This window comes from Acanthisitta chloris, unplaced genomic scaffold (assembly GCF_000695815.1).
Source record: "Acanthisitta chloris isolate BGI_N310 unplaced genomic scaffold, ASM69581v1 scaffold6994, whole genome shotgun sequence".
NCBI classification, from domain to species: Eukaryota; Metazoa; Chordata; class Aves; order Passeriformes; family Acanthisittidae; genus Acanthisitta; species Acanthisitta chloris.
Genome location: NW_008668689.1, coordinates 36,061 through 47,599, shown reverse-complemented (window position 1 = coordinate 47,599; position 11,539 = coordinate 36,061).

Genomic DNA, 11,539 nt, shown 5'->3' with positions numbered 1-11,539 from the left:
TGGATAAGTAGAGCTGTGCAACAAAAAACCCCACAAAACCAAACAGAAACAGGAGGACAACAGCAGCAAGGGGAAGACATACATATGCATGTAACCAAGAAATAAATGGTTTTCATTCCTTCATGTATATATCCTGCCTTGTTTCTCTGCATCCCCAAGTATTAGAGTATTGCCTCCCTGTCTTTTGATAACAGAAATCCTGCCCCTCAGTAAGAACCATAAAACCTGTTTATAAAAGGGACTCCCAGCTGATCCTACTTCCCTGCCCCCTCAATCAACTAAGCTGTCATTCTTTCCTCCCTCTTGATGCTTGCCTCAGGTAACTCCCCTTTAGATCTTCACTAAGAGTATTAAGTCACTGTGCTGCTGAAGAATCACCATGGATCTTTCCATGCTCTTTGCATCCACTAACATTTTGCATAAAACAGAGTCCCCCATTCTCTATACCCAGGAATCTTTTTTAAAAGTGATGTTGTCTAAACCAAAACATGGATATAATTTTATTTTACCACAAAAAAAAATTACACAACACTCCCTCCACATAGCAAACTGTGGGTTTTTTTTCAGAGCTTGTATAGTCAGTTATTCCTTAAGAAGGTGATTTATATGCTCTCCAAGGCAGTATTCATACTATCCCACATATCCTTTCTGTTGCTATGGAAATCATTCCTCTGTAAGCTGATGTGCAAATGCAGGTCTCATTGCTGAGTAGAGAGGCTAAAGGTGTGCATGAGTCAAACTATTTGCTGAGCATTAATCCCCTGCAGCCTCTCTGCTGCTGGGGGACTGGGGAAGGAACAATTAGTGTCTGCATTGAGAGTGCCTGTAACAAGGAGCTGTGGAGACAGTTCACAGGGTGTTAGCAATGCTAGATAGTCACAGGAAGGCTCTGGCTGTTACCTGCAGCCAAGCATGATTTACTCATCCAGCTTACCTACTCTGGGGGCAATGGGTGCAACAGGATTCAGGCACAGGAGGTACAAAACATTGTTCACAGCATTTGTAAACATTTGAGGAGGAAAGTAAGACACAATGCAGCATCATGGATACAAGGCAGACAGTACCTTACCCTGTCTGTGGGCCTATAATCACTCAGAAAAGTCAATGATAAAATTAGATCTGATAAAATTGATACAAATGGTAAAATTGACTGGTGGCTACAGAGAGGCAGGGACTGCAGAGCTGCTGGAAATCCCTCCAACTCTGGTGAAGCAGCAAGATCAGAAGGGAAAAACACCTACAAAACTCAAGCTTCTTCACATATGCTGTGTTTGGCAACTCATCCAAAGATGGTTTTCACACTCCTTAATACCTATGAATAAGCATTAAGGCGGATACTGGAGTACTCCCAGTCAAAACACAGCTTGATGCTAGCAAGCACTTTTCAGTAACAACCACTGCCCTTTCACAGTGTAACAGCAACAGAGGAACCTGCTACCTCCAGGACTCAGCAACCCTTTGCCACCAGTGGAGATGAAGTCCTTGGAGCAGAGGACACATGTGGCCAGCTGCAGAACTCCTCAACGCCCCACTCCAGCCAGACATTTCTGCTTCCACAGCAGACACAAACATCCCACACTCATTTCTTTCCCCCTCCCTTGGAATACTTGGTAGTAATTGTCATTGATGCATTGCAGCAAGTAGTATGTCTCAGGGCAGCCCCCATGCCTTGGTGGTTTCTTAGTTCATCCCTTCTGCACACTGAGGAAGGGAATTGGGATTAGAGGGAACAAGGGTTCTAATGAACTCAGATTTATAGTATGTTTTTAAGGGGTGGGTGGTTTTATTTTGACAAATGTTGAAGTGGCCATCTGAGCATTCAAGGCTTTTTTTCTTCAAATGAGCAACTAGAAGGCTGTAGCAGAGGAAGGCAGATTCTGGACTCCTCAGTACAAGAGGGACATGAAGATCCTGAAGCAGGTCCAGTGGAGGGCAACAAAGATGAGTAAAGGACTGGAGCACCTTACTTATGAGGAAAGGCTGAGGGAGTTGGGCCTGTTTGGGCTTGAGAAGAGACAACTGAGAGGGACCTCATCAATGTATACAAGTACATGGAAAGTCAGACTCTTGTGGAAACCAATAAAACAAGAGGCAATGGGCAAAAAGTGATGCACAGGATGTTCTATCTGAATGAGAGGGAGAACTTATTTATTGTGTGAGTCACTGAGCACTGAAGAGACTGCCCAGAGAAGTTGTGGATTCTTCCTCACTGGAGGTATTCAAAAACCATCTGGACACAATCCTGAGCCACATGCTCTAGGGTGGCCCTGCTTGAGTAGGGGAGTTGGACCAGATAACCCACTGTGCTCCCTTCCAATCTGATTGATTCTATGATTCATCAAAAAAAGCAAACATGGGATTTTTTTCCCTTCATTGCACTGAAAATAACCTGCTCCTACAGAAGACTGACAAGTGGTCCATCATGCAAACTGAAAGTTTCTAGTCACTTTTTACGTCCTTTCTCAGTGCTCTCAAGAAACAGGTGTTAAATCCATCCTCTCCTCTGAATAATCTTCTGTCCTACACATTAGGGAACTCTTAGAAGACAAGCGAGCAGATTAGACTTACAGAGTCACAGAAATCTGAAGTTTTTACACCACTTTTTTCTTTTTTTCTTGGTCAGTCACCCTGGGGAAGGCAGCTAGTTAAACAGGGTAACAGATTCCAAACATCCAAAAAGAAACCTGAACTGCAGCATAACATCTCAGATCACAAAGGCAATAATCTCAAAACACAGCTCCTTTGAGGCCCCATTATATATGACAATTAAACACAAACTCAGTAAACAAACTACAGCATATTACTCTAAACAAAGCAAGCAGATCTCTCCCAAGTGTAGCTCAAAATATAGGCAGCACTTACTGCAGTTCAGGGCTAGGAAGGAATCTGCTATCACCCAAAGCTGCTCCACCCCAGCTTGCTTTCCTATGGGGAGGTGGCCTAGTCTCCCTTTCTCTCTTATGAGCTACCTGCCAGGAGGTCAGCCAGTCTGTGGTCCTTAGTAGAAGCACCTGCTAGTTCACCATGTCTTGCTAGCAGAGTGCTGGGGTGGCTGGGATTTAAAGCAAAATACACAATTAGTAATTCTTTGTAAAGATTGTTGTCATTTTAACTATCTATGAGCTGTAATGGGAATTTTTCTGTTTCAAAACAGCTGACTCAATCAATACCTCCTAGTATTCTAATGAACTGTCACACCATTTATGGAAAATGCAATAATAAGCAAATAGAAGTGTTTCTAATTGCTTTAAGAAGATATGGTATGAACGTGAATAAATCACATTAAATCATGCTTTCATAGAGAATATCTTGTGATTTATAAGTACCTACCTTACGTAATTTAATGTCACACAATTCTGCAGCCCAGTGGATAGCTGTGTTGTGGCATGAAGACACATACTATGCCTCAAAAGCCTCCAAATATATGCATGGGAGTTGGAGAATACAAGTGACATAAGAAACTATAGGGGTTCATTTCAGGAACACTTTAGTATGCTAGAATATAGTATCAGAGATTAGAGGTTATGGGTTAGAGGTTCACTTTTACTGTCTTGTTAGAAAGGGTGCAAAAGAAACACTGAAGGATCATGCAATAGGTTGATTTCAATAGTTTTGTACGATAATTTTCTTCAACAGAACTAAACCCCAAGTCAAACTCAGAGGCAATATTCTTGCAAATGTTAAGAAACCATATGTTTTCAGGGATCGCTTCATTATAAAATGAAAGATTAAATTAGTACACGTCAAGAGAGAGGATGCACATCAGAGAAAGAGGAAGAGGTGCTACTGACTCAAACTTCTGCTAACTTTAAGTTTTCCCTTGGGACAGACACTATTTTTCTGCTTTGCATGAGAAAAAGTTGTTTTAGCTATGGCAAAATTGCTCAAAAAGGACTTTTACCTCTCATCTTCCCATTGCACCTTAATTTATGTGTGTGATGACAGAAGGGAACACAAAATGTACATGTCAGTGCCCAATCTAGAATTAAATGGCAGGGAAGAAGGAGGGCTTGTCAGCATTTGAGAAGCAGGATCCTGTACATCACACTCCATATGAGGTACACCCTAAGATATCAAAACTCTCAGCCCTGATTAACTCCCACAGGAGTCTAGTGACTCAGCACTGGGCAAGTGATCTCAGTGCATTTCAGGATGAGGCCATTCCCCTACTTGATAGCAAACATTGCAGTGCTTCTTTATACTGATTCTATACACACAAATCTGTTCTAGTAAATCTCATCATTAACACATCATTCCAAAACTGGCACTCTCTTAGCTGAACATTATGCAACTTGGCTCCACTTGACCAGCAACACACCCTGAAGGTCAGATACAGGGGGGATATTTTAATCTGACCAGACTGTTAGTGTAACCAAATGCTATCCAGCTTCCCTGCCACTCCCCTTTGTTGCTGGATTTATTTGGCGAGAACATTTGTCCTGTAAACAAGAAAGAACTCAGATGGTTGTTTTTGTCATTTAAAAAATAATCCCAGAACCTCTTAAAGGTTGATAGCATTTAATGCAATGTGTCCTGTCCTTCCACAGGAGAGGAACTGGCATGTAATTACAAAGCAGAGAAAGCAAGTGATGTTTCCTGCTCTTCTGGCTGAGCCTTTGGCCCTGAGCTCAAATCTCTGTCCATCAAAACTAGATTTAGAACTGGAAAAAGACAATCACATATTATTTCAGATGAATCAATTCTACTGATTTGGGGTGACAATATGCAATCTACTGCTTCAAGAGGAAACCTCATGTTATTTGACTGTTGAACATCAGGAAATCATAGCCAAGTTGTAGTTGTGCACACAATAGAATTGTTCAAAATATTTTCACAAAGTTCAGCATATCCAGGATGTGTCTGAATGTGGCACATGATCAGATCAACTGTGCCACCCCCCTGTGTCTGGACTGAAGTGCTGTGAAGGTGCTGGAGCCCACACAGAGCTAGTGCAGTGAGTGCCCCTAACAGCACTGACAGATGGGATGCACTGCACTTTTGGTCACTGGCCTGCAGCAGCACTCCGACATGGTGTAGTAGTTTCTCTGTGTGCTTTACAGCTCCTCAGGCTGTTTGTGGCATCTTATTGTATCTTAACAACAAGGAGATTTTTGTAAGATTGCAAAATTCTGGGTGTTAGAAAATGGATTGATTCATGGAAATATTATTTCATGTTAGTTCTACAGTGTAAATCAGTAGAAAGGCATGTTCTTCCCAGAAGACTGACTCAGGATTACTTGAAGAAAGGCATTTCAGAGCAATCCAGCAGAAATTTCACATTGGTCGGCAGCAGTTCAGCTCCCTCCATTCATCAGAATATTCAACAGAATAAATCATCCCTATGTTTTCTGATGATGCCAAACTGCCATTGGAAGCACAAACTTGCAAGCAGTCCAGAATGGGATGCACATGCCCCTTGTCCTGCTGTAACCTGGAATTGAACCTGATTTAAGTGCAACTCATAGACAGGGATACTACACTTACACCTTGTCTCCTGCAGTGAGACACAGTGGCAGCTACTCAGTTCTGGTATATCTATGTTAGAAAACAGTAACTTGATACAAAGAAGGCATCAGCAGCAGTCAGAACTCACTGCTCAGTAACAGCAGTTCCTGGTCTAGGAGTACAGCTCCAGATGATGTTAGGATGACAGCTCAGTATCCCAGCCACAGGGGAGAATACACAATTGTCCCCATATGACATGAAAGGTGACACTGCCCACAGCACACAATTTTAGCCATTAGACATTGGTTATGAATATCTAGCAGCTGCAGCTGGGAATAGTTTCTAGTGCGAAGGTCTTGGGCTCCTTGTGCAGACAGAGTAGGAGGAGGAGTCTTCAGCTGCTGAGGTTATTAGTCCTCAGCCAAAACTCTGCAAACTTCTAACCCCACATATTCTCCTTGGACTTAATGGCTCCATGAACCTGCAGCTGCAGAGGGTGTGGAAGTAGTGTTGCATTTGCTCCGATCCGGGAGTGTTTGCCACTCCGTGTTAAGCTTCTCAGAGAAGCTGAGTTTGTTCACTTCTGACTGATGCTTTTAAGAGTTACTTGGCTCCTCTTTCCAACTTGCAATTATTATGACTAATAAATACCTCATGTCATTTTTTAAAAAGATGCTATTAGCAGCTATTCCCTTTCATCTCTCATGCTCAAACCATCTTAATGAGGTAGGAAGTATGCTAAGCTCAAAGAGTCCACTACACTAGTTCAGCCTAGCAAAAATTTCACAGTTAATTGTCCTTGCAAGCTGGGAAGAGAAGATTGTGGAAATTCATCTATGCTTAGAACAAGCAGCACTTGGTGAATTTGTCAGAGAGGTTGTTTCCTTTTCTTTCCTGTCAGCAGAACTGGTATTATCAAACTTATTCCTGTCAGCTGGGAAGTCTTGTGGTTCAGTTTTTGTGCTAAGTTGACCCTGGAAAGTACCATCCTGAAAAAGAGGTGAAAAGCCTTGACACAGAGACAAGTTGTGCACTTCAACGTGGTGATATTTGTGGTCTTCTTAGTGCATCTAACAATGTCTTCCATATGGACATGCTTCTTCATGTGACAGTTCTTCATAAACAACACACAGCCAGCAGGGTGAAAGTGAGATCAATTTGCTACGTGCTGGTCAAAGAGAGGATGAAATGGTTGGTTTTCATCTTAAGTGAACTGAGGCAACCAGGGTTGAGTCCAGTATAACCATGGCACAACCTTCTGTGAAGATGCTGAAAGTGACACCTATTTCATGGTTACTACGTTTTCAAAAGGCATTGTAGATTAATTTATGATTTTGGGATTACTGCGTTTAACTGATGGTGCTCTCATGCAGCAATGGAATAGCTCTGGGATGACCTCTGTTGGCATCATCTCCATTTTGGACATATTTGCTTCATCCAGCTGGGCTTTAGCCAGTTTAAGGTAAGAGCTGATTATTGGGGAAACTGCAAACTCATCTATGGCATCTCAGGAGACCAATGATTTTAGGCCATGGACCTTGGCTCATATAGGTTATGAACTGAAAAACAGGGACTATCCTGAAATGCAGGTAATCCACAGGGAACATTTGCCACTTCATCCCCAAACCTTTGAATTATTTGCTTGAATGAAATGCTGGAAGTACAACAATTTAAAATATTCATCTGTTCAGTTCTGTATTTCTAGGCTTATACTTAAAAAAATTAAATCTATAGACACCACATAGACTGATTCCACCCAGCTATAACTTTTTTATTAGCATAGATGTACACTCCAACCAAGAGCCTTCAAGTTACCTGATTCTGTTTCTGAGTTGGTATCTAATTTCCTCATGATTTCTGATGGCTAAGTAATTGCTACTGTCCACTGTACTTGCTTTCATTTCCAGTAAGAAATAGGTATTGTAGTCTCTGAGTGTATTAGATACCATTTTCAGAAGTTTATACCTCACTGGAGTACTTCTGTGCCAGGTCAGTGGTTTGGGGATAGTCTATTTAAGATCACTGAGCCCAACTATTACCCTGCCACTCTGCTGTAACCCCTAACCCATATCCTCCAGCACTGGACCCAGACACCTCTTAAACACTTCCAGGGATGGTGATTCCACCACCTCCCTGGGCAATATTCCAGTGTCTGATCACCCTAACAGTGAAAACTTTTTTCCTAACATCCCGTCTGACTCTGCCCTGTCTCAGCTCAAGGCCATTCCCTCTAGTCCTGTCCCTGCAGCCATGGCAGGACAGACCATCCCCCACCTCTCTCCATCCCTCTATCAGGTAGTTGTAGAGACCCATGAGGTCACCCCTGAGCCTTTTCTCAAGGAATGCTTCACAATGTCCGGGCCACTTACCTTGGCATTTACAAGTGTCAGAGGTTACACCATTTTGCAGGTTCAAAACTTTTCATTTCAGTCTTTCTTTAAATAAAAATATCCTAAAGATGCCAATAAAACTCTACCACTCTGTGAAAGCTGCTATATGCTCCTGCCATTATTCTTAGACAATAACAAGCAAGGAAATATTTAACTTATTTTCCCCCACATTCTAAATGCTCCATTAATATGGGCAACTGAGGTCTTCTTGAGTAGCAAATAATCATACTAATTAATGATCATGTCAAAGAAAATACAAAGAAAACATACATTTCAAAGGACTATTCACATGTATGTGAGTGGAGACAAACAGGAGATGCACACACAAAAAACCAAGGAGAGTATGTTCACCATGATGGATGGAAAAAGGCCAACCTGCAGGAGAGTGGAATGCATAGAGGGATTTAAACCAGGATTACAGATGCCTGTGGCAGCTGCTCTCAATAAATTATAGTTAGATCAAAGACAAATAGAATGCTTTGATAAGAGACTAACAAGTGCCCTTCTCATATGTACAGTTGTAGTTAAAAGCAAATAAAATTACATTTTAACCCCATAATCAAGGTATTACTTTGTTCCTAGTTTTCTTTATTAATGACTTCTAGCACCCAGGGATAAATACATCTTTTTCAATGTCTTCATTCTGTTACAGTCAGCCACCAAACAAACAGACAATCATTATTTTCATGCACTCACCAGGAGTTCTAACACAGGACATGGGCTTTGCGTGCAGGTGGCGTGAATTTTAGAAAGACTAGGTGACATGCTGCAGCAAAATGGTAAAGAAATAATCCAGACAGCAAGACTACTGCTTTTCCTGAGTTGATAGCTAAGTATTTACCAACTTGTAATAAAGAGAAAAGCAAAATTGGATTTGCTTTCATCTATTTTCTAGAACCATTTCTTGCCCTAGAACATAATGAACACATGCGCTGTTGCTTATGGAGCTCAGTAACAAAAATTAGGTCTTTGAAAAGTCAATAGAAAATTAAGCAGCAAAGTTATGTTATTATAAATGTGAATATCCTTTCATCATATTAGACAAAATGTAGAAGTTGCTTCTTTTTTATTTTTTTTGTTTTTGTTAACATACAGCTAGCATGGGAAGATGCATTATGACAGCCTTCAACATCAGAAAAGCAGGAACCCCAGCATGTGTTCTTCAGTGACTCTGGGACTGCAGAAGTATTTGCAGGTGCTTGATACTAAATTCAGAGAAGAATCACAGAATCATCAAGGTTGGAGGAGACCTCTAAGATCATCAGGTCCAACCATTAACCTGTCACTACTGTAACCCCTAAACCACATTCTTCAGCGTCAGATCCAGATGCCTCTTAAACACTTCCAGGAATAATGAGTCCCCCAACTCCCTCGATCAGGTGGTGGTGAAAGGGAAAGGATAGGGCTTCAAATCTGAGCATTTTAATGCTCACTTGTCTAGAAATTCTGTCTTTGGAAAAATCACCTTCATATGACGATTTTGCATTTCTGAAAACATTGTTTAGACAGTGAAAGTCAAACCTGGCACTACAACTTTACATTTTCATATCTGAGAACTCTTCCATCTACACATTTTTCATCTGAAATTTAAAAATCTACCATTTTCTCCCACTAGTTCCTGGTTGTGCAAACCATAAGTAGAAAGGTGTGTGCACTTGCAAAGTGCATTTAGTAGTTGACTTGGCTTTCTCAGCAACTGGCATTGAGAGGTCAAATGTTTTACTTGAAATTAATTCATTTGGTTCAACTGGCTGGAGGTCTCCTACAAGCTATATATGTTCCTGTGAATGATACTGTAATGCCTGGAGAGCTCATTCAAACAAACATTTATTTCTGGTAAGAAGATGTCCTCTATCCTCCTATCAATAATTCATGATTAGTATAGAATGTAGTGCTCTTCCTCCCTTAAAAATCCCCACTGAAGACAACAAAATTTCCAGTCTCATCAGCACTAAGATATACAATTTTCCATGAAATCTGAGTCATTAAGCTGAGGTACACATGGATCTATACTGTTGGGATTAATTTATTCAAATTTTACTAGCAGTGGTATCAAAAATTCCATGTATGAACACCCTGTGTTTGGGCTTCTGGGACTGAACATGGCAATAGCCTCAAAAATTAAATGACCATTGTAGGACGTAGGATGCACCAATTGTGTTCTTAGTGCTGGGTAGATGTTCAAAACATGTTAGTGCTTTATTTCGACTCTTTGCAGAATATACTTTTTCTTTCGTTCCTGATTTATTCATTGGCTGACTTTTGATCAAAGCAAAGACCTCTGTGCAGGTCTCTAGGTCACCTAGTGGGGGATTTCTGATAGGAGGTGACAAATGTTATATACCTCTCAAGTGAAATTATTTTTTTCCTCTCAGAAGAGAAGAACAATTCTCCTGATTTCTGTGATCAAACACTAAAAGAGGAAATCCCAGGAGGAAATTGCAAGGATAAACACAAATTCACCTATACCTGGCTACAAACTCAGCAGTCTCACAATCCGAGCCAGTATATGCAAACCTTAGAGCTTGACTGTGAGTGTGTATTTGGCCTCTCACCAATAAGGCTCAAGAGTATTGAAAAGTTAAGGAAAAAGCTTTTCTATACCTATTTGAGCTAGAATTCAAAGTTGTGGTCAGTCAGAGATGTCCAATACTTCCTTGCTTCAGGAAAGCCTGGAGCCCAGTGGAACTTAGACAGACATACAATGCTTCAATATTTCTTTTCCACTTTCTGCCAAAACTAAAAGTTGAAGAGATACTTTACAGAGAAAATAAAATAACTAGCCCAAACTGTGCTATGTTTCACAAGCTACAGTTTCTTGGCAAAGACCCTGGTGATTTCTTATTTCCTCCAAACTAATTCTCTGACTCATGCTGCTAAGTGGGAAAGCAATGCCCTTTCCCTTCCTCATCATGCAACGCTGTACAAAAACATAAGGTTACTCAACAGAATTGAATGGTCACTCACTTGAAATAAAGACAACACAGTGGTCTGAATTTGAGTGTCAGAGAAGGCAGCAGCCTCTTTGTGCCACTCAGACGGGAACATCACTGAATGTATTCACTGCTGTGGTTGTCTAGCCAGAAGCCTTGGTCATCTGAAAAACTGGGCATTGACAAATGAGAATAACCTTCAGTACTCCCAGTTTCTTGATTTGTTTCTTGTATCCATCAGAAAAAGGAAAGCATGTGTTTGTTTTTCTATTTCTCCACCATGAAATTAAGTGTTCTTTTTGGACTAATGCTGTCCTGTATCCTCACCCTCAATGCACCGTGGAGAGGAAAAAGAAGGATCTTCTCAGTCTTTCTATCATGTTATAGTGAGAACAGCCTACCCTTATATTGGCTTTGCCACACAGATGGTCTAAAAAGACATGAAGAAAAAAGTGAAGCTCATAGAAAATTTCTTATAGGGTATGTGAGTTAGATATGGGCATAGATGAGCACAGCACAGCCTCAGTATGAACTGGCTGGTCCTAGTCACAGCCTAGTCACCTTTCTAGCTCCTCAGTATGGATAACAACAGATTTTTTTTGGGAAAAGGCCTATCCCACCAGCTGGCTGCAGAGTGAAGATGCCTTTGCAGAGACAAAATAGCTACAGGGGGAAATTTTTGGTATTTTCCCCTGTGAAATAACAACTTGCTAAAAATAATGCCTGCAGATGATTACATCGCAGTTTGCAGACCCAGAGAAACCAATTTAG